General features: G+C 38.0%; 1 protein-coding gene across 9 annotated transcripts in view; it reads left to right on the plus strand.

Moving 5' to 3' along the window:
- The window catches only part of LOC125452535 (doublecortin domain-containing protein 2), a 128012-nt gene extending 124936 nt beyond the window's left edge, over positions 1-3076 (plus strand). For all 9 annotated transcript variants that reach the window (XM_048531075.2, XM_048531079.1, XM_059645602.1 and 6 more), the window contains one exon: positions 2364-3076. The gene's annotated coding sequence lies outside the window, so the exon portion shown is untranslated. The remainder of the gene's footprint in view (positions 1-2363) is intronic.
- The last annotated feature ends 9649 nt before the right edge of the window (positions 3077-12725 follow it).

Below are 12725 nucleotides of genomic sequence, written 5' to 3' on the forward strand. Positions count from 1 at the left end.
CATTGAGATGCTGAATAAGAGATCAGGAAAATTCATCAACAGGAAGGGTGTCCATTGACTTAACGTCAAGCTGGTATGCAACCAGAACAAGGCTATCACACATGAGTATGCTTGCTTTTCTCTTAACATCACTGCAGGACCCAGCTTGCTCTTTCATGCTTCTTTGTTGGAGAGGACACAAGGGTCAGGTTTATTTCTCACCTCAGATTGCATAGTTTAATAGAAATTCGGAAGAGTTATTAAGTGATATGCAGCCGATTACAATATGCTGAAATTCAGAATGACTATTTAGCATCTTTAAAACTGTATGACCCAATGGCATGAAAAATATTGAAGTGGTGTATGCTTTACCTCCCAGTTGGAAGGTTCAGAAATTCTGACTGAAAGTGTACTCAAAAAGAGAATTTCAAAGCAACAGTTGTTTAACTTTGAAAAAAACCCCCTCAATATCAGGGATTATGTGCTTGTCGGATGTCAGATGTTTTCCCAAGGTTTCAGTATGATGGGCAGAAAGGACATGCTCCGGCCATCTGGTTAAGCTTAAGGTTAGACTTAGGGCTCCAGCTGGAAGTGTCTGTATGTCCCACCATATTGGGAAAGGGTGAAATGCCCTGAAGCTATGCTCATGCCTGAAACTAATTCAGGCCCAGTGCACATATAAATAGTGTGTGGATCCAAACACCCTTTTGGCGGCCTTTGCTGTAAGTTTCATTTGCTTGTAAATCATCTGGTACTATTCAACTTGCAGAAAACACAGGCCTACATTATCCAACACCAGGCTGCCCACCCAGGAGCGAGGCATTACAAAGGTTTGGTGTGATGACATTCTGGGCACATGACATTTCACCTGTGATACTGGACCATATGATGTCTGTGGATTTTCTTTTGCATTTTCTTTATCAATGAATTGTCCCCAGTATCTCAGCACTACTCATCGTTGGTGTTGTGCCTTGTCTGACAATTTGTAAATACTTGGAGGTCATCCCTCAGCAGGGAAGAGGAGAGACCGGGGAGGAGAAAGAGTGCATGTTACTTGATCATTTTGAGTTGTACCATGACGCAATGATTGCTGAGATGGGATTACCAACATCTATTATTGGTGAGTCGTCCCAGTTCCTAACTCTCTGGGCTCTTCTAACTTTAGGTCAGAGAGGGGTAGGATGAAAGTAGAGGGGAGAAGGGGATAAAACACATTGAGTCATTGTTTTCTGCCAATCCCTGGGCTCCCCATCTGCACCAATTAATGTCATGGATGGAAGCCTGTTGCGGAAACTTGGAGGGGGTCTGATGAAAGACCCACACTGGCTTTATCTCAGGAAGACCCAGAGAACCACAATTCAATCAGGCAGCTACAATGCCACCAGTAGGCCTTCCTCTGGAATGATGACCTGGGTATCAGGGTTCATGGGGTTGGGTGGGTATGGAGTGCCAATGAGAGCTGCCAGCCAACTGGAGGTGCTGATGTTGCCAAGGTGGGAGGAGCTGCTGCAGGAAGGACAGCTGTGGAATCCCAGGATGAGAGAATCCAGGCCAATCTAAGAAACGTAGTTGTTGATGTGCATGGAGAGAAAGGATGGGGGTGGCTGTTAGTGAGACCCAACTTCCCGCTCTCAGCTGCTGGCTGTTTTGACATCCTCAAGGTGATAAGTGGCTGTCACAGATTCACCTGTTGTGCATGCTGATAGCAACAGTGGCTTAGAACCCACAAATAACTCTGGTAACACATGTACAACTCCAATGAAACTGCAAGCTCTTCACTGAATAATTTGCGCCAGTGAAAAAAATTACTTCCTTAGTAACCTGGACTGCTCCATTAGTGTGGCTGTTCCTGGTGCCCTGTACATTACCAGTGGACAAGTTAGGATACATAAAGCCATAGAGCCATACAGCATGGAAAAAGATCCTTTGGTCCAACCAGTCCATGCCAAAGCCCAAACTAAACTAATCATGCCTGCCTGGCCCATAACTCTCCAAAAATTTCAATTCATGTACTTATCCAAATATCTTACATGGTGGATAATATTTATTGCATTATTCAATCAGTGCAATATAAAGTTCCTTTCCATTGCATAAAAAACGAAGACATTAGAACTCAAAAACGGCTCCTTTCCAAAAGCAATTCACAAGGCTTCAGGAAATGTAACTTATTTTTCTGTTCCCAGCAGGCACTCTTGTTGGGTAGCTGTGGGTAATTTTAAATTTGGGCGATGGTATAAAATAGACAATGTTGAATCAGCCGTTCATTGCATACTAGCTCTGAGTATGTTTTCCAGTGATGGCGAGAGATGCACAATGGACAGTTTATCCAAAAAAAAAACTCAAGAACTCTTTTCCATAATAGACTTTGCTTTGTTCACTTGTAGGGTTAAACATTCTGTAATGAAGTCTTTGAAAGAAAAACGAAATGGGATCTTGAAGAGACATTTTCAGCACTGGTGGGCAACTGTCCTGTAAAGCCATCAATACGCATTTATATGAAGTTGCAGCTTTCAGATGCTCATTAATATGATTATTTTAAGTGTATTAATGTCTTGAAACAACAAATCAAACAGTTTGTCCACTCCAGATGCATCTTGACTAATATATTTGTTCGTAACATTTCATTACTGTATAACAGATGATATAATTTTCACTCTGTATCGTGGTGATTAGTTCTTTTTTGTAATTTTGTGATTAATTAAATCCGTTTTTGCCTAATCAGCAGGCTAACTGTTAAATATAATTGAATTTGCAAAAAAAATTACAGCCTCAGGAGATGAATTAAATTGATTACATTGGAAAAGAATAAAATAATAAGTTGCAAGTATCTAATCAGTGTAACCTCCTTCTTTGTCACAGTCTAATGAAATTTATAAATAATGGGAAGGATTTTGTTCCATACTCCACTATCTTAAGTATTGCAAAAATACCGGTGAAACAGATTATCTTATCATGAATTTTTTTTTAACTTTGAATAACCTTGTTAAAGTTAAAGAGGAATTTAAGCCTCATAGATCTTTCTACGGTGGATTCACTGTTGAATTGAAATGCAAAACTGTGTCCTCCAGAACAAAGCAATAAATGAGGTTTGGAAATAGCTTGAGAATCTTTGTTACCATTACATGATGATTGTCATTCTGGATCAACTTGTGCAATTTGAGCCATCCAATCTCCCAATGGGAAGCCAAACAATTGATCCAGACTCTGACAGGACAACATTGATTTATCACATTTGCTGCCTACAGTGACATGGCGTCCGGGCTGTCTAAGACTCTCTTCATCCTTCAAATGTAACTAGAAGCAAGTGGTTATTTTCTATCCTTAGGATGATAAAAGGTGCTACAATTCAGGTTTTCTCCTAACTCTTCAATTTATGCAAAAACACACGAGGGCCAAAAATCTACATCACCTGCACCATAAATACTGGGAAGTACGTATCTGGTGCTTATAGTTGTGACCTTGCCAATGTAACTAGAATCATGGGATGACTCCTGCATTTACATGACCTTGACATACATCAGTGGGGAGAACCTTGTGCTTAGGCATCTTGCCAGAAGATTGTCTCATTTGGGTGGTGCAGGGTGATGTGAGAATGCCCAAGTGAAGTAATTGTTTGCTTGCCCTTCAGCCTCCTTTATGAAGAAGTCAAGATAATCAATAATTACTTAAAATGGATCTTTGGAGACCAAACTTTATCACAGAATCATTGATTGTGTGCCTGGTAGCCAGATTTGACTCCTCCTGACCAAATTGTTACTCAATTGGACTTATAAGGGGATCGGGATGTGGATTGACATGAAGGCAGTGAAGAGTTATGGAGTGGGTATAGAGTATGAGATGGTACAGGTTAGCATGGATGGAGCATTGGAGTGAGTGGACAGACAAGGGGGCAGTTAGATGTTAAATCTGGGGATCGGGTAGGGATATTCAATATTTTATTCTTTCCTTTTTCATATTGGACACAGTGCCAGAGTCCTGAAAAAAAAACCTTCTGCCAACCTGCCACTTCACTTAACATTCACCTCAATATTTCTGGAATCACCTGGCCTAAATTCTAATGGAGCATGCCACCGTACTGGGCTGAAAATCAGATGTCAGGGCAGCTATTTTTAAAAGCTGTGTTTGTGGAACTCAGAATTATCTTGCAACCAACTCACAGGCAAAATTCCAGGATGGAGAATCTCCCATTCTGTGCATAATTTGATGTTACAAGTCATACATCAGTGCATTTCCATTGGTAAGAATGATAGTGTTAAATGCCAGTGAAGAAGAAGGGAAATTCTCATGTTGACGTTGGTAAGGGATGTGGTTTAGGGGCTAGCGGACAGGCATAGGAGAATGGCTGGATGCAATAACCTTGAGGTAGTTTCCATCTAACATCCTAACCTTCTCTGCTGGTGGGGAAATGAATACCTATTTCCTTGGTTCTTGTGTGGTCCCTATGTTTTAACACCCGTATTCAATTTGGATCATTTAGCATATTTTTGATGTACTCTGATTTATTCACATTGTTTAGCCTGTTTCGAATATGGCCTATTGAACCTATCTCCCATATAGAGTTCAGGTTAGAAAGTTTTATTTTGTTAGGTGAAATCAATTAACAAGCACTTCATTCTGTCAGCAGATCTTAAACATATTTATACACAATTGTATTTTATGGAATGATATCAATCACAGACAGGCCATGTAGGTACAGAGTTGCCCTTTCGGTTTGGATTCCCTTAAATCATAACGTACAGGAAGTGAGACCTCAGTCAGATGCATCTGATTCTCCCATTATTAACTTATGTTAATCTCCAACATCTCCAACTTGTTCACACACTTATAGTCTAATAATTCTACATTAATATTGGGTAAGAGGACATTAACAGTGGTCAGCATAAAAATTACACATATTGGCATGTTTACTTCTAAAAGCTAATAAATGCTTTCTCTTTAAGCAGGTGCATGGAATCATTAAAAATAGCACATTGGACAAAGCATTAGACAGACTATTTTAGAGTTAAGTCACTGTAAAATTAACTGGAGAAAATATCTAATTGGATTAATTGGGAACATCCTGATTTAGGATTTAACAGAGAATTGGGCAAAAAGGTATTGAAGATGGTTTAAATGTTAACCATTTATTAAGACCTCCATATAGCAGATCACTAGGCCACTTAAAGGCATATATATGCATATAAGATTGTTGTGTGCTCGATGTTAGTTTCTTCTCACCTTCTGTCATTCTGACCATTGAAATTATGTAAATACCCACCTATCATCATCAATGAAAAGTGACAGTAGCAGGAGACCTGATAGCTATGAGACATTTAAAATATGTAAAGTTTTATCTTCCATGACAGATACAGTAAGCTCTATAGAGGAGCTTATTATGATTGCTGCTCATTGTGGATCTATTTTACAAAGTCACAGGACCTCAATGCATAAATTACATTACAGCTCTACCCCAGTTCTCTTGAAATAAACCATTTGAATTGCATCTGTGTGCCATTTTTTCTCTCTCTCTGTTCTCAGCCGATCCATTTTTTTACTTCAGGTTACTAATTTTGGTACATATGTTCCAAATGCCAACTCAAAATAAGAGAAAGGTATGAAATCATGAAACCAGGTAATAAATCGCTGGAAAATAATGATTTGTCTCTGGCCATCACTGCCTGAATCTCAGGAACAGTTCCTTTAAAGGTTACTGGATATATCCTCTCTTGCAGATTGAAATAGCAAAGATCCTTGTTCAAGTTGATGCATTCTATATCTATGTAGCAATTATTAGTTCAGAGGAGACAGAGCAAATAAATTGCACTGGTGGAGTGGATTGTGTTTGTTGGAACCATTTCAGGTGTTTTTGAGATGGAATTTTGAGTTATTTTGTCTTGAAATGTTAAACTAGGAATTGAAGCAAACAGAAAAGGATCCTAAAAACAGTATCATATAAAACACAGACTGACAAGATAACATATGGGGTTCTCTCTACACTAATAGCAATTCCTGGTGATCATCATTTTATAGGAATTATCTTATTTTCTGACAAGTTCATTACGTTCAGTGGTACTATTCTTGCAAGAAAATGGTGACTGTGCCTTGTTAGAGCCCTCTCTGATATTTCACTATTTTAATTTTATTCCTTCTTATGAATTTTGGTTGGTGTTGTAAACTAAGATCTGTGAGCTAAAGATAACTCTTAGACTGAGGGAAAAAAGCTTGCATGAAAAAGAAAACAGACCAAAAAAATCTTTTGAGTATTCATGAGGCCAAGCCTAGAGGTTAATTGTAGGTTGGATCCTGATCAAGAGGGTCTGCAGATGCTTCATTATCAGGGAAGAGCATTATATTTAAACAGATAGCTGAAGTTGGCCATTAATGAGGACAAATCCTGGGAACTTGTTCCAGCAAGTCTGGAAAAAGACGTTATGCTTAGGCAGATGGTAGATGTTGAATGGTAATTGGAATCTTGTGGAGGAGCAGTTCAGTCTGTCAGGGAGCATGAAGAATATGAATTGGATTTTGAATGTGTTTTCTATGAGAAGGAATCTGACTGTTGATGCTACAGATTAAGATTTGAAAGTTCCCTGCCTATTCTCTCATAAGCAGCTCTTGGAAGTTCAGAGAATAGGAAACTACATGATAAGTATTATTGCCTTTATCTGAGGGAACTGTAAAGGTGACTCTGATAGACATCTTCAGATAACTATCAGGAGAACCATCATCTATGCCATTGGAACAACCCATTGTGAAAGCCACTCAAGTACTCTGGCTGGATCCGTTATTTTCTTTGACTTATCCCTGAGCTGTGTTTGTTTGTTGGTCTTTTATGTGAATGGCGACAAAAATAATGTTCTTGTGTTTATAGCACTGACAATTAGATTACTTTGTTGTTTAGTTTTGCTCTGGTGAAGTTATGTTATTGTTAATAAATTGCTGAGTCATTTGTTTAAGATACAAACAGACATCGAGAATTGATTATTCACAAAGTCTGAGATTGGTTATTTCAAAAGCCTGCTCAAGAACCATTGCTGTCAATTTTGAGGGTCTTTGAAGATTTTAATTTTATTGTGATGTGAACACAGAGGTAGAAAGGCTGATTTAGTTTAGCTGTCTGTCTCTGCATGGCAACAATATAGATTTTACCATAATCAAACAGTCATTTTCCAGATATATGATTGCTGTTTTTATCCTATTTGAAGTAAGGAAACTTAAAAAAAAAGTTGTAGAAACATTCTTTCCTACTTTAAGTAGAATGTTTCTGAATACCTGTCATTAAAGGAAAACATTTAAGTTAAGAAATTGTTAAGACGAATGAAAAGGTGTAAAATCTTCATAAGAGAGTTGTGCTTTTGAAGGGATACCATCAGACTCAAGTCATAAACTGTAGATGTAATGTGCAGTTAAACCATGTCTCACTGATAATGAACTCTAAATCTTTTACTTAGTGTACAGTGTGACTAAAAGTGATAAATTGCTTGTTACTTTATGCATATAGATACAAGGTATATTTACTAAGAGAGCTGACAATAGTCTTTAGCCTGGCCACGTTATTTTGTGCCTCAAATGAGGGACAGAGGTATAGGGATATAGCTGTTAACACTAGTAGCAGCTGCAGAACTCTGTAAAGTGCAGATATGATGGGGGAAAGAAGTAAGAACTAGAAGGAAAAAAGAGCTATAAAAGGAAGAGAAGGAACTGGGGAGATGAATACATTGAGGGAGGAAACTCTATGGCACTGGGTCTAATTGGCTGAAGGCTTCAAGTGAGGGGTGAGAAATATAAAGGAGGTTAGAATCAAAGAAAGAGAGGGCAAAAAGTTGATCTTCATACCGTCTGTTAGGGTTCTCCTTTTAATAATAAAATTACATCTGCACTGTGCATATACACTTCTGACTATCTTGTTGAGGGCATTATTGCAGGTATTAAGTATTGGTGGGATAAGAATATCACATAGATTGTAATGCCTGTCAACATTTCATGCTAACTTGTCTCCAGCACTGCCATTTTTGACCTTCCTGCTCCAACCAATGGCCTCACTTAAACACTCACAACTGAAATGTGTGTCCAACAGCAGGAATGAGATTCCTCCTCAGCCATTCTCATATCAGTGCTACTGGTAAAATAAGATTTTAAAATGTACTTAGTGGTTTTGCAGAATTATTTGAAGTGGTGAAAGTGACAGATAATGGGGCATGTATTGTGCTTGATGAAGATTGTTGGTGGAGAAGGGCTGTACAGGAGGTATGTGGCAGGCGGTTGGCAATTGTCGATGATCTCACTGACCCTAACTTCTCGTGAGGTAATGGCACTTCCTCAGTACATCCAACTCCCTGGGCCAAAGTGTTGCCATCGCTGACAAGCCTCACTTTCTTCTCATTGAATTTCGGGAGGATCTCCTGATCCGTGGAGATTTCTTCCTTCCTGTCCAACACCTGCACCAAGGTGCTCAGTGCTGCACTGTAGAATCGTTGTGCACACCTCTGGCTTGTTGCTATATTTCCATTCTTCTTTCTGCCTAAATTGTCCTCTGCAACCGGTTTCAAACCACCTGCAGCCAGGATACTCTTTATCATTTACAACCTGACAGTAAATGTACTTCAGTAAGTATTCAGTGCTATCTTCTGACAAACTAAACCCTCTGTTTTGAGATATGATTGCCATTGGATTACATATCATTTGGACCCGAAATGTCAGCTTTCCTGCTCTTCTGATGCTGCCTGACTTGCTGTGTTCATCCAGCACCACAGCTTGTTATCTCAGACTCCAGCATCGGCAGTTCCTACTATCTCTAACAAAGTTTGTGTGCCATTTTCATAACTATGAATAGGCACAGGTTAATCATGGGTCACTATCACAGCCCTTGGTTCTCAGCCTATTCACACTTTCACTCCAGAGAGTTCTTAGAGAGGATTGATCTGGAGAAAATGTGGAAATAGAAATAAATGAGGCCACAGAATTATTTAAACTTGGGGCATTGGAAGCCAATGTAGATTAGGGAGAGTGGATGGTGATGGAACCACAGTTTTGTGGAGTAGGCACATATAACTCCACTTTGAGTCTCAAACCAGTCCCTTCAGTTCGGCACAAGGACAAATTGACACCAGTCAAGAAATAAAAGAACACCACTATCCTCTGCCAAGTTCTCAAAAATAGTGAAGCGATCCATCTACGCCTTCAGGAAAGGCAATGTCGAGTTTGTTCAATAATACCTGACTATTCACTACTTTGGGAGTATTGTCTCTGTAGCATGTATAAATACCCATAACTATACCATAAATGTGTTTAGAACATGTATTGCAACTACATTAACCAGCAAGTTAGCATAAGTTATTAAGGCCAAATAGACTTTGTCACGTTTTGTAGGTTTTTCAAAGTACAAAATACATATGCTTTAAAAATCAGTTTTCATGATCATGATAGAATGGAAGTCTGCCCATTAACAGCTTTGTTAAAATAGCAGATATAGAAACTTCATGTGAACGTTGAATGCTTTCTGGCAATTATTCAGAATGTTAGAATTTGGCTTTAACATCTGAAAATAGAAGCATCTAAACTAATGAAGGTACTGAATATATTTTGGTGAATGATATGTGTAAGTAACAAGTTCTCCTTGAATACAATACACAATGTAAAGAAAATATTGAAATCACAATGGGATGATTTCCTTCTAGCTGTGACATTCTGAATCTAGCGAATCAACAGTGCAGAAAATAAATACAGAAGTCAATGTTCTGATTCATGACATTCCCAATTTTCCAGCCATTAATTTTAATCATTGGGTCATGACGGTAAAATGATTCTCATGGATATGTGTATTTTTTCTAGACCTTGGGCATGAAACAGTATAATTTTTTTGGCAATTGCCTTTGGTTTTAGTTTTAAACTTCATTTCACAGGTAGAACGGTTACATGAAGCGACAAATGGCCGTGAGTCTAGACTTTTTGGACCAGAGAACCCCAAAAGAAACAGAATTATTTTTAGGCTGCCTGAAGGATAATTTAAGTGGGTTGATTAATTTACCTTGTTGTTTCTGGTTTACATGATCTTTGATCTGAAAGAAATGAAAAATTTTCATAGTAAATGCGTTAGTACAGATTTTCTTAGACAGACTGTTTGAATCGGCGGTTAGTACTTTGAATTATTCTCATTTTGCCAGATATACAAAAGAAATTATGTCCCATTCAAATACGAGCCAAATGAATCTATTTTAAAATAATATGCTTCTAAAGATATTTATAGTGAATTAACTTGTCAGACATTTCATAAGACACCTTTGGGACAAGTGAGACTTGAACCCAGATCCTTTGGCTCAGAAATAGAGGCACTACTGCCGCAACACAAGACCTTCCCGTATGAATTATGTACAGTCAGTTAGCGAATGAATGCTTATTTGAGTTTGATGCAAAAAAAGTTATCTTTTGCATTTATGAAATATGTCATTAAATAGAGCATTTACAGTTCTCAATCAACAATCATTTTTATATCATTTCATTTGTCCCAAGGTGAGTCTTAGTTCAAGTTTGTCTCCTGTTCCATTTTGTGTTTAATGATTTCCAGCATACAATATTGACTTTGACATAGATGTTTTGCTAAAATGAATAATAATTACAAATGAATCACGAGAACCAGGTGATATATGTTGGAGCAATACATTTTGATAATGAATTGTCTGAGATCATAGAACAGAATTGCAGAGAAGCTCCTTTGGCTCACTACCTCTGAGTCGGAAGCTCCAGGTCGCACTCCAAGACTTGATAGCCAAAGAATGCGTATTCATTATGTGGGCAAAGAGGTTGACAATCAACTTGTAAATCATTCTAATAAATGTCAAAGGTATGAGCAGGAGAGTTTCATGGGCACCATATGGTGGGTAGAAATGTGAGCTTCTACCATCATTACCTATTCATTCTAAGTTTCAACATATATGTATAGCAGCAATTTAGACTCCTTCCAGGAGCCCTTGTTGGAGGGTGGAGATTGGCTCAATCAGCCGCATTTACAGTAGAGATCAAATTCTCGGTTCCAGGTAGAATGAATACAGAACCTACTTGCCTGTTCTCTACACATGGTTCGGATCTGTGACAATGAGAGTCAGACTGGCCTTTGTGGGTAGAACTCAAGAAGAATTATGGAAGTTTAGTATGATGCAGTGCAAGATACTACTCAGCTTATTATGCATATGTCATACTACACTTCCCAACAGGTGACAGGTTAATAGTCTTGCAATTTCCCAATTTATCTGTCACACTTTCGTAAATAGTGGAATGACATTGACTGTTTTGTTGTACTTCATTCTCAACTTGTATTGTGGAAAATTAATATAAAGTAAGTTGTTAGCAACAAGTCTGGCATTTCCTGATTTTGCAAGAACAGCTGTAGACAATGCCATATTCCTAGGTGTTCCTTTAAATATTGTCTTAAAGATATATAGAATCCAAAAGAGTTTAGTTTTAGTTTGTGACATTAATGATCTGCTAAAACCCAGAATGCGAATGTTATCCATTTCACATTTCTAACATCCCTCATTGCAAAGATCTATCATTTAAAACAAAACAAATAGAAGTAGACCATGGAGCTTGTTTTGCTGTTCTGCAAGATGAAGTCTGATTTGTATGCCATTTCCATTCACACACTTTTTCGCTACCTCCTGCAATACTCTTCATGAAGTTAATCACTATCAGTCTTGAGATTTTGTCTGGGCCCACAGTAATATCACTTTATATTTATTTCACTTCAAGCACATTAATATAATTTGTGCTTTGACAAATAGATTTTCCAGTGATAATTGTTGACTTACAGACTTGTTGTTTTGTCAATATTACCAAGGAGTTTCAGCAGACTTTTGAATATTTTGCTATGTCCGAGGTACTAAATAAAAATAAGATATTGGTGATTGCTTAAAATACAAATAAACTTGCAAAATTAACATTGAGTATTCAAATATCTTTTCAGTTGGTTTGCAGTTGCAATAGTTTACATATTACTTTTATTGCATGGAATATAAGAAAGCAAAAACTGCATCTACATAGCATCTGTCACTACCTCAGGACATCCTATAGCAAGTGATAAACTTGCCATTATCTGAAATTAGTTTGTGCATAATTTTTATGTTAATTTGCAATCATAATTAAAATTTACCTTTGGAAGAAGATTAAATTTCCTGTGGAAGCAGGCCATTTTGGCCCATTGATTTCACACTGATCCTCCAAAGGGCATCCCAACCAGACTCGCACCCCCCCACTCTATCCCTGTAATCCTGCATTTCCCCTGTCTAATCCACCTAGCTCCTACATCCCTAGACACTATGAGCAATATACCATGGCCAATCCACCTATCTTGAACATATTTGGACTAAGAGGAAACCCACACAGACACAGAGAGAATGTGCAAAATCCAGAGACCCGAGAGTGGAATCCCTAATGCTGTGAGGCATCGATTTTAACTACTGAGCTTCTAATCTTAAGGAATGAGATAAGAATAATTAGTTTATAAAATTGTAATGTCCCCGAATATTCATTTTAGAAATAATCTCCAAAAGTAATTTGGTAAATTATTGTCATTATTAAAATGAGAAAGGAGTTTTGTGCTGCATTGGGTAGCATCCCAGTTTCTGAGCCAAAAGCTCTGAATTCAAGTTCCACGGCAGGATCTGATAGCTGTGAAAGCCAGATTCATAATGAGATTGAACAGGCTGAGATTCAGCGAGTAAATCCCTCCAATGTATATCAGTGTCAGGGGTTAAGAAAAGGAGAAAGTATTA

This window comes from Stegostoma tigrinum, chromosome 4, assembly GCF_030684315.1.
Source record: "Stegostoma tigrinum isolate sSteTig4 chromosome 4, sSteTig4.hap1, whole genome shotgun sequence".
Classification (NCBI taxonomy): Eukaryota; Metazoa; Chordata; class Chondrichthyes; order Orectolobiformes; family Stegostomatidae; genus Stegostoma; species Stegostoma tigrinum.